Source organism: Neomonachus schauinslandi, chromosome 13, assembly GCF_002201575.2.
Source record: "Neomonachus schauinslandi chromosome 13, ASM220157v2, whole genome shotgun sequence".
Classification (NCBI taxonomy): domain Eukaryota; kingdom Metazoa; phylum Chordata; class Mammalia; order Carnivora; family Phocidae; genus Neomonachus; species Neomonachus schauinslandi.
The window spans coordinates 71125667-71142309 of NC_058415.1; positions in this window are offsets into that span (position 1 = coordinate 71125667).

Sequence of the window (16643 nt, forward strand, 5' to 3'; positions counted from 1 at the left end):
TCAACAGTCACCTCCCAGTTCCTGCTTCCTCCACCTGCCACCAAAAATACACTGATTCTCCTGTGGGTGAATTTATTCCTCTTCCATTTTATAGCAGCTATGCGGATTGTGTGGGATTAATCTAACCCTAAATCCAGGGTTAGACCCTCGTTATCTTAATCCACCAACAATCTTACCTTTAGGTCAAGAGTTAATAAAGAGAGAAGCAAGCAAGAGAATGCCATTTCTAGCACCTCTGACAGCGTCAGTAAAACTTTCTCTTTCCTCATCTGGATATAAACAAGATGCTGGCTGGCAGCTCCTACAAAACACACAGGAACCCAGTTTTTGTTTAAGGCCAATATTCCACAAAGATGTGAGGACACATCGAAGAAAGTTGGGGTTTTGGTGATACCTTGATCCATTGGATTAAGCGTGGCCAGATGCTTAAGCTAAGTCTGAAATGTTCATTTCCACAATAAATTCCTTTATACTTTAAACTGGATTAAGGTGGGATTTCTGATAGTTACCCGGAAAATATTCAGATACAATATTATAGAAATTTCTCCACTTGAGTCAAACTGCAAACACTGTGACTAACATCATCATGGGTGTCTTAAAATTTCTCACATGAGGTATGTGGTAATAGACCAAAATCTAACTTCAGGGAATTTAAATTCTGGTTTCTGATATATCCAGGCTCAAAATATTCATTAACGCTCTGGAATACCCAGGGAGAACGTAGAAGGAACATGAGCTTTGGATTCAGACAAATGTTATCTTTCCACTTCATAGTATATGACAGGGGCTACACTTGGAGAAAATAAGTTGGTTTCAAATATGAAAGCTGCTCTTCTGAGATCTCAAGCAAATTATTGCTTATTTCCTCATCTGTGAAATGGGTATAATGTCCACCTCATAGGGATGTGGTGAGAATGAAGAGAGATAAAAAAAAAAAATCTAGTCACATGTGTACAAGTCCTCGCCCAAGCCAGCAAAGACATGCATTTCCTTCTGGATTCCCAAGTTCATGCTTCAGAAAGGCCTTTCTTACCTCTTAGAGAATAGAAAGCAAACAGAAATTCAATGTGCTCCCTTTTGAGCTGGCAGAACTCTAAAAAGAGAAAGAAAACCTAGCTGCCCACAAGCCTCTGATGGCATGCTAGGCTGGCCATACCAGAGTGTTGGCCAACATTTACAAACTAAATGTTTTCGGAATAAACAAAGCCTCTTATTCGTCTTGACAAAAGTCATAAGCTCTGGCAGCACTGGGCCTGTAGTCTTGTATTGCATGAGAACTTGGCAGGTGGACAGTAGTGACCGCCCCTCTGGAGGGGGCATACTCTTTCCAGTTAACCACTATCCCCACCATCTTTTACCACTTTAAGAACTCAAGGTAGAGGGGTGCCTGGGTGGCTCAGTAGTTAAGCGTCTGCCTTCGGCTCAGGTCATGATCTCAGGGTCCTGGGATCGAGCCCCGCATCGGGCTCCCTGCTCAGTGGGAAGCCTGCTTCTCCTGCTCCCACTCCCCCTGCTTGTGTTCCCTCTCTCGCTGTTTCTCTCTCTGTCAAATGAATAAAATCTTAAAAAAAAAAAAAAAGAACTCAAGGTAGAGTGGCAAGGTGCCTTTCTGTTGTGAGTGTGCAGCTACTTGACCTCTACTACAATAGGTATTTGAAGTATTTCTAATGTTGTTCCTTTCTCTTTGCCTCTAGGGTGGCCCTACTTATTTATACTACTTGCCTGGCTTCGACTGGCATTTGAGTTTGAGACCCCTGACGCTGATGTTTCTACCATTACAGCCAGGAATTTTCTGCCTGGCCATATACTGAAGATCTTATCATTTCCTTCTCCTTTTCTTTCTTTTTCATCCAAGAGGGAGAGATGGATGTTGACACATACTGAACATCCTCCAAGCCCCCAGTTAGGAATCACTGCTTTGAAGTGTGGGCTTGGTTCTAGGCATCACTTTACTTAGGTTACCTTGCAAGTACCCAGTTAGTTAAGGTGATTGTGTCTGCTCCAGAGGTGAGATGATCAAGGTACAGTACTGCAAGTTTAGACAAGTTACCTTAGGCAGAATTAATTTAGAATTCAAGTCTGGGTCACCTGTCACTGTCACGCAGGGAGGAACATGGGGTCAGCTAAAAATATGCAGGTCTCTTAGAAAGCCATTTAGCAATGGATGAACTGAACTTGGGGAGTGAATTTCTTTTTTCTCTGCATCAAGACCACATCTATCATTTCTACCTTCCTTTTCCCCATACAATTAGCTCTTCCTGAACTTTCCTCCACTGCATTTGTAAAGAAAATAGTACAGAATTAACTCTCAGGCTGCTGTACCAACAAACTCCTGCCACATCCTGGGGTTCCTGGAAGTGAGCAAGGGAGGGCCGGTAATTCTGCCTTGTCAGCACTTGTAGACTTTTCCACAGAATTTGCTCGTACTGTCAGAGTATAAGTTGACAGCTCACAGAAATCTGTTTATTCTTAACTGGAATTAAGCACTATTAAAACCCAGAAAATGGCCAGCTTCATAAAAATGGACACCTTTTTTTATGGTTTGGAGAGAAAGTGCTTAGTCGGTAAATAGGGCACAGTTCAAGTCCTGGAAAAAAGCTCCTGGTCGTCTTTTCTAGAAAAGAGCAACCAGCCTTCCCCTTTGCACTTGACTGCCTTCTTTGTTTCCCTGACATGCACTCACATGTATTTTCCTAGACTCATTTCTGACCTCATTGTTGGAAGCAGGAAGCTTGTATGTAGTCTGGGTGGAGTCTCTGAGAAGTCAGGGTGTGTGTGTGTGTGTGTTTTAGTTTATCCAGAAATTCAATTCAATTCAATTCAATTTAGTTTATCCAGGGTGGAATCCTGAGAGTGGGGTTGCGAATTTTAAACCTTGAAAAAATTGACAAGAAAAAACAGAGTGGGCAGAAGAGAAGTAAAGAGAAAAAAAGCTGATGAGAGGAAAAGGGAGAAAGGAAGGGCAAAAGAGAGAAAGTGAAAAAAATTTTTTTAAAAGAAAAAAATAAATAGATAAATCATTCCTATACATTACTTGGAATCCACCTCAGAATTTACAGAGGCACAGCAGAATGGTAAGTACCATAGGGGCGCCTGGTGGCTCAGTCGGTTAAGTATTTGACTCTTGATTTCAGCTCAGGTCATGATCTCAGGGTCATGAGATCGAGTCCCACATCAGGCTCTGTGCTGCGCGTGGGACCTGCTTGAAATTCTCTCTCCCCCCCTGGTCCCCCCCTGCCACGCCCCCAAGAATGTTAAATACCACAGAAGTAGGTAAATAACTAATAGAAAATTCAGATCATTATTAGTCTTATCCTAAGAAAAAAAGTCAGTTTTGTGCTCTTTTACCAAAAGCCCTGGTGAAATCTTCCTCTCTGTGGAGGTTTGGGCTTTGGGTGAGCGCTGGGAGGGAGTAACTCAAGGATATACGCCAGGGAAAGATAGGAGGGGCTTCTCTAAAGCGCTTTGCAGGAGAGGCGGCGGACTGGACCTACTACTAGTGTCTTACCATTCAGTATGCTCCGGAGACCAACAGTATCAGCATCACCTGGGAATTTGTTAGGGGAAGGAGCTACAGGAACAACAACAAGAAGAAGAAATGCAAGAAGGAAGATTAGGGAATTGCATACAGAAAGATTAAAGGATTTACAACTAGGACTTTATGTGCAGGAGAAGGGTGAATTCTCTTTAGTGCTGTAAAACCTTGCTAGTCAAGGTCATTTGTAAACAGTGGCATCACTTGGGAGCTTGACAGACATGCAGAACTTCAGCCTCCATCCCGTACTCATTGCATAAGAATCTGTTATTATAAGGTTCCCCAGGGGATTCTTGTGCACAACGATTTTGCAAAGCAGGGCTCTGGAGGTATGTTTCTATCAGGGAGCTGTCGGTGAACCGAGGACCAGGAGCACAAGCATTAGCATTGCCTGAGAATCCTGAGAAATGCAAATTCTTAGGCCCCACCCTGGACCTGCTGAATCCTGAATCTCTGAGGGGAGGGCCCAGATGGGTAGGTTTGTTTTTTTTTTTAATTTTTTTTTTTTAAAGATTTTATTTATTTATTTGAGAGAGAGAACATGGGAGGGGGGAGGGTCAGAGGGAGAAGCAGACTCCCTGCCGAGCAGGGAGCCTGATGTGGGGCTCGATCCTGGGACTCCAGGATCGTGACCTGAGCCGAAGGCAGTCGTTTAACCAACTGAGCCACCAGATGGGTAGGTTTTAACAAGGAGTCCAGGTGATTCTGCTGCAAGCTCAAGTTTGAGAACCATTGGGCTAGAAGTTTTTTTAAACAATGGGATTGATTTATGTTGGTCTGGTGTAGCATGTCTTTAACACCATAACGATGCAGGAGTATCATTCCAAATATTTAACACCCTGAGTGACTTGGAGGCTGATCAATCAGGATGGACAACAGCTGTGCATCTGCTCAGCGGTGGGGAGGGGGGAAGGAGGGCTGCTCTGCTAGGTATTAACACCTTCAGTTGCTGGATTTGGGGGAGGTCCAGAATGTCCTAGGGGAGGGAATGAGTCAGCCTCAATGGGTTGGGATGTGAGGGTGGGGCTCGGGGCAGAGGCTACTTATCAGCCATTATATATTCCAATAATTTAACAACTGGTTAAACTGGCCATTCCTGCCTGTATTGACCAAAGATCAGCCTTGTGGTACTGATGGGAAATGTAACAGCTCTTCCCAGAGATCAGGTGGGCAACTGCAACATTCAGATGTAAGTTTTTTACCAGACCAAAAAAAAATTTGTATTCAAAATAAACAACCATATTTGCTTGGAGTTTCAGCACTAAATGGGAATTTATAACCTTCAGTGATCCCGTGACTACTGGGAAGCAAAACCATGCAAGGTCCCTGAGCCAATGCCTAGCCTCAGGAACAGAGCCAGGAGCTCTAGGATTTGAAAGGCCCTTGGCCCTTGCTCCCAGTAATGGGTCGGGAGTCACGACGGTGGATAGTATGAAGAGTACACATCTTGGATCAGGTGGAGAAAAAGAAAGACCCAGATGGAAAAGGGCCATTCTCACTCTTCACTCAACCCCTGCACTGTGCCTTCAGGGAAGTGAAGGAAAGCGTAAGTGTGGACAACTGTGCCGGGGCCAAGCGTTCACACAAGTGAGTTACTTAGTATTATGGCGGTAGTTGGCACAGAGCGAATCCTGCCCAGGCTTCTGTGGGCAGTCTGTGGCGCCCCGCTGTGAGACGCGGAAACCGCCATAACACTTCGTTTTCTTTATATCCCCCAACTCCGAAAATCTTCATTTACTGTATCACCACATTTCCACAGGAGGCTTGCAATCTCTCTAACAGACTTGACGCTTCTTGTATAAATCTAGAGTAACTATGTATTTCTGATTACTTTTATTTCAAAAACATTTGAAAATACTGAAAACTAGAAAGTAGAAAAGCAACTGGGATACACGATCTCTAAGATTGTATTATCACCACTGTATTTTGATGTCACACACACACGTTTATATGCAGTATGTGTGCAATTCTGGGGACACCAACAGAGTGTCCTACAATTCAACTCAATTCTGACACTATCTACTCAGAGATAGCGTCAGATCCCACAGGTTGAGGGTTCAGTCCCAAAAGGACCCTGCCCCTTCAGACCTGAGTCACAAGCCCAGTTTGTTTACCTGTGCTTCTGACTGACTGGCTATGAACGAGAGGTTCCCATGACCCTCTCCTCGGGTTCGATTAATTTGCTAGAGCGGCTCACAGAGCAGAGAAACGTTTTACTTACTAGATTACCAGTTTATTGTAGAAGGAGATAACTCAGGAACAGCCAGACAGAAGAGATGCACAGGGCAAGGAATGGAGAAAGGGCTTGGAGCTCCCATGCCATCTCCAGGCGTGCCATTCTCCCTAAATGTCCACTTGGTCACCAAGCCGGAAGCTCTCTGAACCCAGTCCTTTTGGGGTTTTTATGGAGGCTCATTACATACTTATGGTTGATTAAATCAGTGGCCACTGGCAGTCGAGTTAACTTCCAGCCCTTCTCTCCTCCCCGAGTTTGGGGAGGGAGGTGGTGCTGAAAATTCCAACCCTTCTACCACAAGGTTGGTTTCCCTGGCAACCAGCCCCAGCATTAGGTTACCTCAGGGCTTTCCAAAAGTCAGCTCATTAGCACAACAAAAACATCGTTACCACCCTTATCACGGGGTCGTTACAGGGTTTTGGGAACCGGTAGAAGAGCAAATATTTATTCCTTATTATATATCTCAGTATCACAATATGTGTAATTCAGTTTCACTGAACTGCCATTATATTATAATACGATTTTGTATTTGTTCTACTCCTTAATGTTTAATGTTACGCCAGGGTCATTTTCCCATTATCTATTGTAGTCGGACCACATGATTTTTTTTTTTTTTTTTAAGTGGAGCCCAACACAGGGCTTGAACCCATGACCCTGAGATCAAGACCTGAGCTGAGATCAGGAGTTGGATGCTTAACCAACTTGAGTCACCCAGGCGCCCCCACACCACATGAGTTTTAATTGTTGCATACTACTTTATCATTTGGGTGCATCATGTTTTAATGAACTGTTTTCCTTATTTTTTACAACCTTACAGTCATAAAACAACACTGTGATGCGTGTCTAATAAACCGCTGTGGAAACTCTTATTTCTCTTAGAGTGATTTCCTAGGAATTGTTAGTGATTTTAATGTGTAATGTCAAATTTTGTCTGGAGTGCTTATGCCAATTTGCATACACTAGCAGTCCATGTACTTGTTATTATAGTTTTAAGTTTGTATTTCCTCGATTACTAATATGGTTGAACACATTTCTATTTTTTAATATAAAACTATTTAGTATTTGCCAATTTTTTTTTTACTAGATCTGTTTAATTTTTAATTTGTAAGAGGATCTTTGTATTTTAAGTGTTTTAGTAATTAATGTTTCTTTTTTAGTACAGAAATTAAATTTTTTCAGTCAAATCTCTTGATTGTGTCTTTTGACATTTTTGCATTGGTTGTATGATTGAAAAGATGTTCTTATCTTGTGGTTATTTATGTGTACCATATTTATCCTAATAACAAAAAGTAATTCTAGTTTTTACATTAAATGTTTCAAATAAAACCTATTATAAAAACCTAAGACAATCAAAATACATTGTTAAAAAACAAGATCCAACCAAGTAAAGTTGAAGATCTAATTGGCTTTATTAAATGATTCATGACTCTCGCAGCATCCCATCTACCAGGTAGAGGGGAACTCCAAAGGGCTACAGGAAGTGAAAGGTTTTTAAAGGCAGGCCCAGGAAGTCATAAACAGAAGGATTATTATAGGTGAAGTAACCTTCATTTGGGGACAAAAGGGTTTTAGTGGGTGGATTACCTTATCCTCCTGTGAGGGGATGAAGAGGGCCCAGGTGATAGACTGCTTTATTAGTACTGACTGACTAGAAAATCCCTAACTGACTGGTTAAAAGTTACATTTCTGGGGGGGTTGAAACTGCAGTTAGGTTAGGTATTAAATCTTGGCTTACTGACTTGGGTCCTTAACCTAAGATGCCATTTTGGGCGTATGGTTTTCTTTTTAACAACATAAAGGATAAAAGATGTACCCACCGCTCAACAAATAAAATATTACATACACTGCTTCCCTGCTGTGTCCATGTACCTTTTAATCTTTCTTTCACTATTTGTTGTTATGGGAAGAGAGGAGAATATACATACATTTCTCTAGAGTCAATTTACTGAATGTCAGTCAGTCTTTCTCCATTGCCTTGTGATGTTTCCTGTATAACCTACTCAAGTCCTATCTCATACAGCATGTTAAGCATTTTCTCCCCCAGTGGCTTGTGTGTTTACTCTGGCCTCAGAATCACATTTATTTGTTAAACATTTAATGAAAATATAAAAGTTAATATGATTACTAGCTCACTGCAAACTTAGCTCTGAAAAAAGAGTTCTGAGAAAATATCGATGCTGGTAAAGATAAATAAAAAATAGTTTTTCACATTAAGGCCAACAGAGTGTTAGTATATGACATATGGAGATTCGAGCTGTATGAAAGTTAAACATTTGAACATTGAATCTCCCCATGTAGGGCAGGTTTGAGGGGACGTATAAGAAAACTAAGGTTGGATGATAAGTAAACTGGGGTCAGACTATGGAGGGACTTCAAGGGGAGAACTTTGAGGTTAATAAGCAACCAAGAAGGAGCCTTAACGATGAGGAAGAGCCATTAGTATGATAATGCTCTAAAGGCTAGAGACAGGGACACTGGATTCAGAAAAGCATACTGGGAATTACAGAAATTCATTTGTGATAGAAGGAGGAATTTTACAAGAGCGGCAATGCAGAAGGCAATGTTTTCATCACGTGTAAGATAGACATAAGGCACCCACTCAACGAATACTTGTCAAGTTTGCATATACTCTAGGTATATAAAGGACAGAAAAGAGTCAGAGAATGCCACTGTTATGAGCCTTATACCTTGAAGAAGTAGTAATACCACTGATCAAAATGGGAACATCGTGTGGACTGCTGCATATCCTTTTCCCACTCAACTCACCATAACTAACCCCCAAGAAACTCTGTCCTTGTCATTTTTCTCTAAAATAATTTCTGAGGGGAATCCAAACATTCCTGTGGGTTGTTGTTTTGTTTTTTTGGTCCATCAATCCTTGGATGAGGAGTCCTGTTGTGATCACTGTTCATATGCTCTGATTTATTGGTGGTCTTAACTTCCTTACACTCTCCCCAGATCCCATGCAGGACAAGCCCTAATGTGGGCCCTTTGCAGTAGAGGTCTCTATTGATGTGGGAAACAAAGGCAGAAGAAAAATTACTAAATTTCCTTACTACTTACAGCCCATTGACAAATCCTCAAAAGAGGCAGAGTGACATTCCTCTAGGGACTTAACTGCCTCGATGTTAATACTTCGCTAAGGACAAAAGGCAATCTTAGCCCAACCCCAGAATCCTGTAAGTCTACTTCAACGTATAACAATTCCTTTGAAAACTTCCTTTATCTCTACCCCCCCAAGATACATGTTGGCAATCATCCCCCAAGCATATGACTCACCGATATACATATGAAGGGTCTCATGGCTCAGGTTTTATTAAACAGTAATAAATGACCTTTTCCCAACAATAGCTAGCCCACTCAAGGTCCTGGAAACCTTGCTTCCAAATTCCTTAGAGACTTATGCTATTCCCTAACCCCCTCCCAACTTGAAAGTATATAATGGGCCACTCCTCCTGACCCCAGTGCAGCTCCTTCTGCCCACGAATCCTGTCCCCGTGCTTTAATAAAACCACCTTTTTGCACCAAAGATGTCTCAAGAATTCTTTCTTGGCCATCAGCTTTGGACCCTAACGTCTTTTCCTACATCATCTATCATCAATAGATTAGGGTCAAACTTCTCTTATGCTACATCTAGGTCTTGGAAAAGAGTCCTGAAGGATGGGTCCAGCCCATCTCATCAGGGTAAAAGATGACTAACACTGACCTTACTTCAGCATTTTGGTTCCAAATTTTTGGCTAATTTCAGTTTCCTACTTGACCACCATGAAATTAGCAGGAACCCAGGGACCCCAACCCTGTTCACAGTCCAGCTAACTGGCCTTCTGACCCCTTTCTCTGCATTATCATGCCTGTTACTCTGAGCCTCTTGCTTTGTCTAGTTTAGCCTGCTAACGTGCTCCTCGAATTTGGGCTCTAAAAAGCCTTCACATCACCTCTGTAGAAAAGTCTGCTTTTGCCTCCGGGGCTCTACTTTGCTTCCACCCTCACCTAAACCAAGTCCCGGCTCTACTCACCTCTTCTCCCAAAGCCCACATGGCTTCTGCCTGACCTATAGTTGGACATTGCTTGCCCCAGAATCTACAATTAGTTGCTATGTACCTTAAAGTGACAATAGTTCACACTGTCCCTCAAAGAGTACCAGGACCTCTGATTGCTCCAAACCTAAATAGCCTAAATAGTTTGAGAACTGCTGATCTATAAAATGGGGCTAAGATGTCCTGGCCTGCCTACCTCACTGAGTCGTTTCGAGGATCAAGTGAGATTATATATGGAAATTGGCTTTGAAGGCTTTTAAGTGCTCCCCAAATCCATGGGATTACTATTGCCATCCTTCTGACACTGAGCAGTCACTGGGCACCTACTGAGGCATACAGATGAATGACCTAGTGAAGAGGTTCCATCTAAGCGTTAAATAGAACCTAGGTCTTGGGCGCCTGGGTGGCTCAGTTGGTTAAGCGACTGCTTTCGGCTCAGGTCATGATCCTGGAGTCCCTGGATCGAGTCCTGCATCGGGCTCTCTGCTCGGCAGGGAGCCTGCTTCTCCCTCTGACCCTCCCCCCTCTCATGTGCTCTCTCTCTCATTCTCTCTGTCTCAAATAAATAAATAAAATCTTTAAAAAAAAAAAAAGAACCTAGGTCTTAAATTTACTGAAATGGACCTTTTCCTTGGCCTACTTGGGCAAAATCCTCTTTTGGATTTTGATAACGCAAAACAAGTAGAGGATTCAGAGTATATAGCCCTTTAACTAGACTACCTTCTCTTTCTCCTTTCTTCCCTCCCTCCCTCCCTTCCTTTCTTCCTCCCTTTCCCATTTTTTTTAAAAAAATCTCAAACCATGCTTTTATACATGCAATATGGCATGTGTATGTTTGGGAACATAGAAGGGGTAGATTTCAGTGTTTTAGTCAATTTTTCTAGAAGCTGTTGGATGATCAGGTAAGTAGCTCAATCACTTGTAACTCCTTAGACCTTTCCCACTGTCATTCTTTTCAGTGATGTTCATTGGGACATATGCCAGGATCTAATTTGAGAACTCTACTCCAATATTCTGTATGTGCCGCATGATGTAGAAAAGGCACACAGTCTGCAATTCCCACCTTGCCTAAATGAACAATTCTGGGACAAAAACACCTTGTAAGAGCCTTCCCTCAGCACTGGAGCTGGTAGTGAATCAGCCCAGAATTGGCACTGGAAAACAGTTTGGTACTTGATCAAAAAATTGTGCTCTCCTCTCTCCCTATCCCTTCCCTAATTGCCTTCCTCCCTTTCTCCCCTCCAACCTCCTCCCCCAAGAGACAAACACAAAACACGATCAAAACCAATGCAGATGCATTTAGGAGATTATATTACCACTTCCAAAAATGTGAAACCACACGAATTGAAGGTTTCAAGATAAAACACAAGGCTTCACTTAATTGGCTAATTGGGGAAGGCATGGAAGCAGGTGAGGAGTAACTGGAAATAGAGAGAGAGGAAGATTTGGGAAGCAGAATCTCAGAGAAGAGTCCTCTCTTTGATATGCACAATTGATTGTTTCTTGATCTTAAATAGAGTCATTTGTAGGTGTGCCTTCAAGGCCCATTTCCCAACCACACTGCTGCACCTATAAAGCCACCACTCTCTGGGTTATAACAGTGGCATCCAGTACATTCTCATACGCTTTTATTAGGATCCAGAAACATTACAAAGAGGATGACAGCTGCCCAGTGTTGCAATTCATCTGTTCTTCCGGAGATTGCAGGTGGAGACAATCTAAACTGAGGGAAGAGGTATACACTCCCTGGAGGAAGGGCTAGTGGCAGTGGCCAAAGTTGTGTTCCTCATGGTATTCCTCCATGCATTCCATGCTTTTATTTATTTATTTGACAGAGAGAGACACAGCGAGAGAGGGAACACAAGCAGGGGGAGTGGGAGAGGGAGAAGCAGGCTTCCCGCCGAGCAGGGAGCCTGATGTGGGGCTCGATCCCAGGAGCCTGGGATCATGACCTGAGCCGAAGGCAGACGCTTAACGACTGAGCCACCCAGGCGCCCCTCTCATGGTATTCCTAATGGCGTCACCCTGGGTAAGTCCCTCACCCCTGAGTTTCATTTTTAAAATCTGAAAATCAAGAAAGTCCCTGGCCCCCGAGAACCTTAACTTTTCCAAGGCCCTTTCCCCTTCTGGTTATGACAATGTTGCAGAAAGCTGTGCCGTCAAGGGAACTGACCAATTGTGACTGCTACTGCAAAAGCTGATTTGGAAAAAAGGCATACATATTTTCTGGAAGACAGGAATATGAAACTGAAGGTCAGCACACCAGGAGAAAAGAGATATGTGATCATATCAGCAATGCGAAGATGGGAGACCAAGTCACGGTGCAGGGGTATAGTCCAGATACCACTGCCAAAAAGACAAGCCCTCCAGTGTGTGTTTATGTGACTCACCAGGGAACTCGATGACAAGGCTGAAGATGGGTGGAGCAGGTAGTTTACGTGTGTGAAAGGGAATGATTCTGTTATGAGGCACCTTAGGGAGGAAAACAGCTGGATTTAGCCAACTCCTTTTTTCCCATTGTCTCCACTCACTTACTAGGAAAACCAACAGAATCAAGGGGGAGGGTCAGGATTTGGAGAGGCATTCCACAGTGACTCATACAATCAAAACCAATGATGTTTAGGAAAGAATCTTTTTCAAATCAAAGTTCAGGGGTTCAAAGAACTCATATGTTCTTCCTTTATCTTGATGTTTATTTTCTATTAGCAATAGCAGAGTTTAAAGGACACAGAGACTCAAAAGGCTTTCCACAGATCCAGAAAGCACCTCCAGCACCGCGGGCCAGCAATTCACCTAAGGCTGTAAATTTCCATGTGTCAAATATTATATTAATATAGGGTCGGGCACCGAAGATGTCACTTGATTGCTTCATATTAAATCTGAGATACCATTATGGTGAGATATACCATTAAACTGCCAATTGTATTATGCCATGCCGTTGTAAGATGCATTTCCATCTTAGAGATGTTAATATTTTGGATGAATGAAACATGTTAAATATCCTAACTCTGCTGAATATTGTGGTTTATGTTAAAGTCTAATTTTAATTGCTACCTGGATACTGTTATATCTGGGGATGTGGTCAGGCGACTCTGGCCAAGACTTCATTAATCCTTAGGGCCTTATTCTAATACCTGGGTCAGAATGATGAACACCAAGCCAGCGGAACTAAGTGGAGGAGAGTCACTTGTGCTGTGTTGGTAGCAGGGCCACTGGGCGGTAGGGTACAGGAAAATTGATTGTCTTGGCAACTTGATAGCAAGCCACAACAACGGGCCAAGGATTAGAGTGCTCTTCAATTCCAGTTCTAGTGCTTGGCCGTGCAGTTATCTCAGTGTTGTTCCTTCTTTAGTGGAAGAGGTTTGGGGCCATCAAGGCATCAAATCCATAAGATCCATAGAATGTTTCATTCACCTGTCTAGAGGATGGGCAACATTGCACTGGGGCTAATGTCTGTATTTCCTCTGAAGAGCTTGGTTTTCGGTATTGTAATGTTTCCTCCAGTCTAGCCCGGTTGCCTGGACAGAATGTGGGATCAGGAAATAAAAGAAGCTGGGATTACACATTACACTCATTCCAGGGGACACTGGAATGAGAAAGGGCAGAACTCACTCTCCCTGTGTCCTGTGAAGTTGACCTTGGGGTGGAGGCAATGGGGTTGAGAGCAAAGTCAACAGCATCTGAGAACCCAAGAACAAATGGTAGAAAGAACAGTGTGGGAGACAGTGACTACCCTGGTGGGGTTAGGTCCGAACTGGGAGTAGAGAACATGACACAGGTAAAGGGAATGACTTGGGCAAAGGCCTGGAGATGACAACACGGGCATTCAGAGACCTGAAGCCATTCATCATGAAGTCTCAATGTGGCAATTATGACTTATGGAACATTTTGGGCTGCCCTTTAAACATAGCCTAGAGTTATTTGGTGGGACTCTAACAAAAACCAAGGCTGCTTTGTGATTAGGAACATTTTCTTTTGCAAACACCAGAAACATAGGCTGTCATAATAAACTCCCAGAGTTACAAAGCTTATTTGGGGTTGAAAATACCAGCCATATTCTAGCTAAGGTTTGTTGTCTAGAAAGCGCTGTGGCTGAGTACTCTGGACCCTAGCCTTGGACTTCAGGTGTTGGCTAGTCATTTCTAGATCTTGTAGGTATCGCTTCTCTGTACGTCAGTTTTCCTAGGGTTAAGAGGGAGCTTCGCAGAATTAGCCAAGAAGGGTTGGGGAAGGGCTAAGAAGAGGGAGGGACGCAAACATTTATTCAGCCATTGGTTGATACAAGGCATCCAAACCTCACACGTTTTGAGACAGCCTACGAGAAAATACATTTTAAATGACAACGCAGCATGCCAACTCTAAGGTGTGCAAAAAAGAGTTTGGAAATATTTCCCCTCTAATTATAGACTTCATAGAGTCTCAACAACAGCTCTTTTGAAGAATGTGGTATAACTGAGAAATGCATGCACCTCGTTTTTGCTTCTTTTTTGTGGTCTTCACCTTAATCCATTCTTTCAGGTTTTTCTAGTTTGTCAGTTCACACTCTTTATTGCCTTTGCTGACCGGATACACTTGAACTTACAGAAGCATAAACTAGCTTGAAGCACTCTGCTGGGAAAGTAAAAGATCCAGTGGACATAATGAAAGGAGGAATCTCAGTGATTCAGAAGGGTGAGGATCAGGCATGTAATTAGACAGGTCGGGACTCATGAGGGTGGAGGGAACACACCAGAATTCTATGAGGGGTGGGTGTGATCAGCATCTCTCCCCTGCCCAGTACAGGACAGCAGTCTGTACTGTAACTCTTACAGACACCCGAACAGCGGAGCTCTGTGTGGGTCTCTCTTTTTTTTTTTTTAAGATTTTATTTTATTTATTTATTTGAAAGAGAGAGAATGAGAGAGAGAGAGAGAGCACATGAGAGAGGGGAGGGTCAGAGGGAGAAGCAGACTCCCCGCCGAGCAGGGAGCCCGATGCGGGACTCGATCCAGGGACTCCAGGATCATGACCTGAGCCGAAGGCAGTCGCTTAACCAACTGAGCCACCCAGGCGCCCTGTGTGGGTCTCTTTAAAGTAGTGTGGCTTCATTCACAAAACCCAACGGCCCAGCGACGTTCCCCGGGGGAAAGCATATACTTTAAGCGGCTTTGCCCGCTGATGACTGCAGCTAGGAACACGCTGACACATGGCCCTTACAACACATTTGCAGCTTTCCATTACTTTCAAAACAGTCCATTTCATTCAGGTGCCATCCAAGTCTACATTTTGGGCCCAGGTTACCTGGAATGGCTGGTCTGTAAGATCATTAGGGGAAAAGAATGGAAGTCTGAAGTTGTTAGCACTGCCTTAAGGTCAGAGTTAGGAGGGAAACATGAGAAATTAGGTGTAAGCCCTTAAAAAAAAAGAGTATTGCTGTCGCTATGTTAGTTGTTAAGGAAGCATAAGAAAGTAATTCTGATGTAATCTGGCCAGTAAATTTGCAATGTTGTGCCAGATTCATGCACTTACCTGGGGCAGGAAACACAAGGACATACTGTAAAAATACACTGCCAGTCTCAATAATTAACTTGTTAAATCCTTTAATTTGATCATCAGCAAATATTTTTCTCCTGTGTAGAAACGTAGCTCCAAATTTATGGATATTGCTCTTGGTAGCAGTTTCCAACTTTATATTAACCTAAAGATCACCTTGATCTGAATTCTTCTCTAAAGATTCCTGAGGAAGTGTTTAAACAAAACTATACGGAGGCAAGATCTTTCAACTTACTGATGCCAATGCATACGCCAGATTAATTAGGGTAGACAGAAAGATGACCTTTTAGTGCGGGGCTTTTACACTTCCATTAATTTTTATGAATTTAAGATTACTTTTGGTGAATATGAAAGTACACTTATGAATATAAAAGGAATATATTTTCATTCAAAATAAGGCAGAAACTGTAGCCATTATGCAGGGATAATATATTTCATCGCTGTTGCTCCTTGAACCCTAATACCTGGCCTGCACTTCTGTGACTCTGTTCTTTAAATAAATATAAGTATTAACATACATAATAAATAAAAATTCTCTGCATGTTTAAAAAAAAAGAAAGTCAGAAATAAAGGGGAACTTTGGATAAGAGGTAAAAGTTTCCCAATGTTCCATGTCTTGGGGAAAATCATTACTAATAAAGTTTGGCAAATTTCTTTCTGTGCACATTTCTAGATATGAAATATTATTTGCAAACCTCATTTGCATGATGCTTTACTTCACTGTACTGTCTACATAACAAAAATAATTTAACTTACTATGAAATAAAGATCTTTTCACCTATTCAAAGTAACCCAATACAAACTGCACTTAGTAGGTACACTTTCAGAGCTGAGTTTTGTTTTCGAATGCAGTAGCTTTCCCTAGCTTCTATTTTCCGGTGCCATCCTTCTTTTTATTACTTGGCTTTCATTTTATAGTTTTATGATTATAAAATGATGAAGATCAACATAGTTTGGAAGTTGATGGGACATCAATAAGCTAAATAAAAGGTATACTGATAAGCATGTAAACTTGGTCAAGAGAGAATGTCAGGAGAAAGAAGAAGTCAACAGCTGAGGTGTGTAGGGCAGTGGAGACAACCACTAGGACAATCAAGATCTTTTTCATTGTTCCTGCACCTCTTCATAGTGTTACAATGCACCCCATGCCCTATTTGGGAGCATTTCTCCCAGGATGAAGGTGAGCTGATTGTGATTTCCTATCTGAAACAAAATCTAGTGTTTGGCTTTATTTTCCAGAAGTCTGGGGAAGTCTTTATCCTGGCACAAGTACAGTGATGGAGTGAGTGGGGATTGAGGGGGA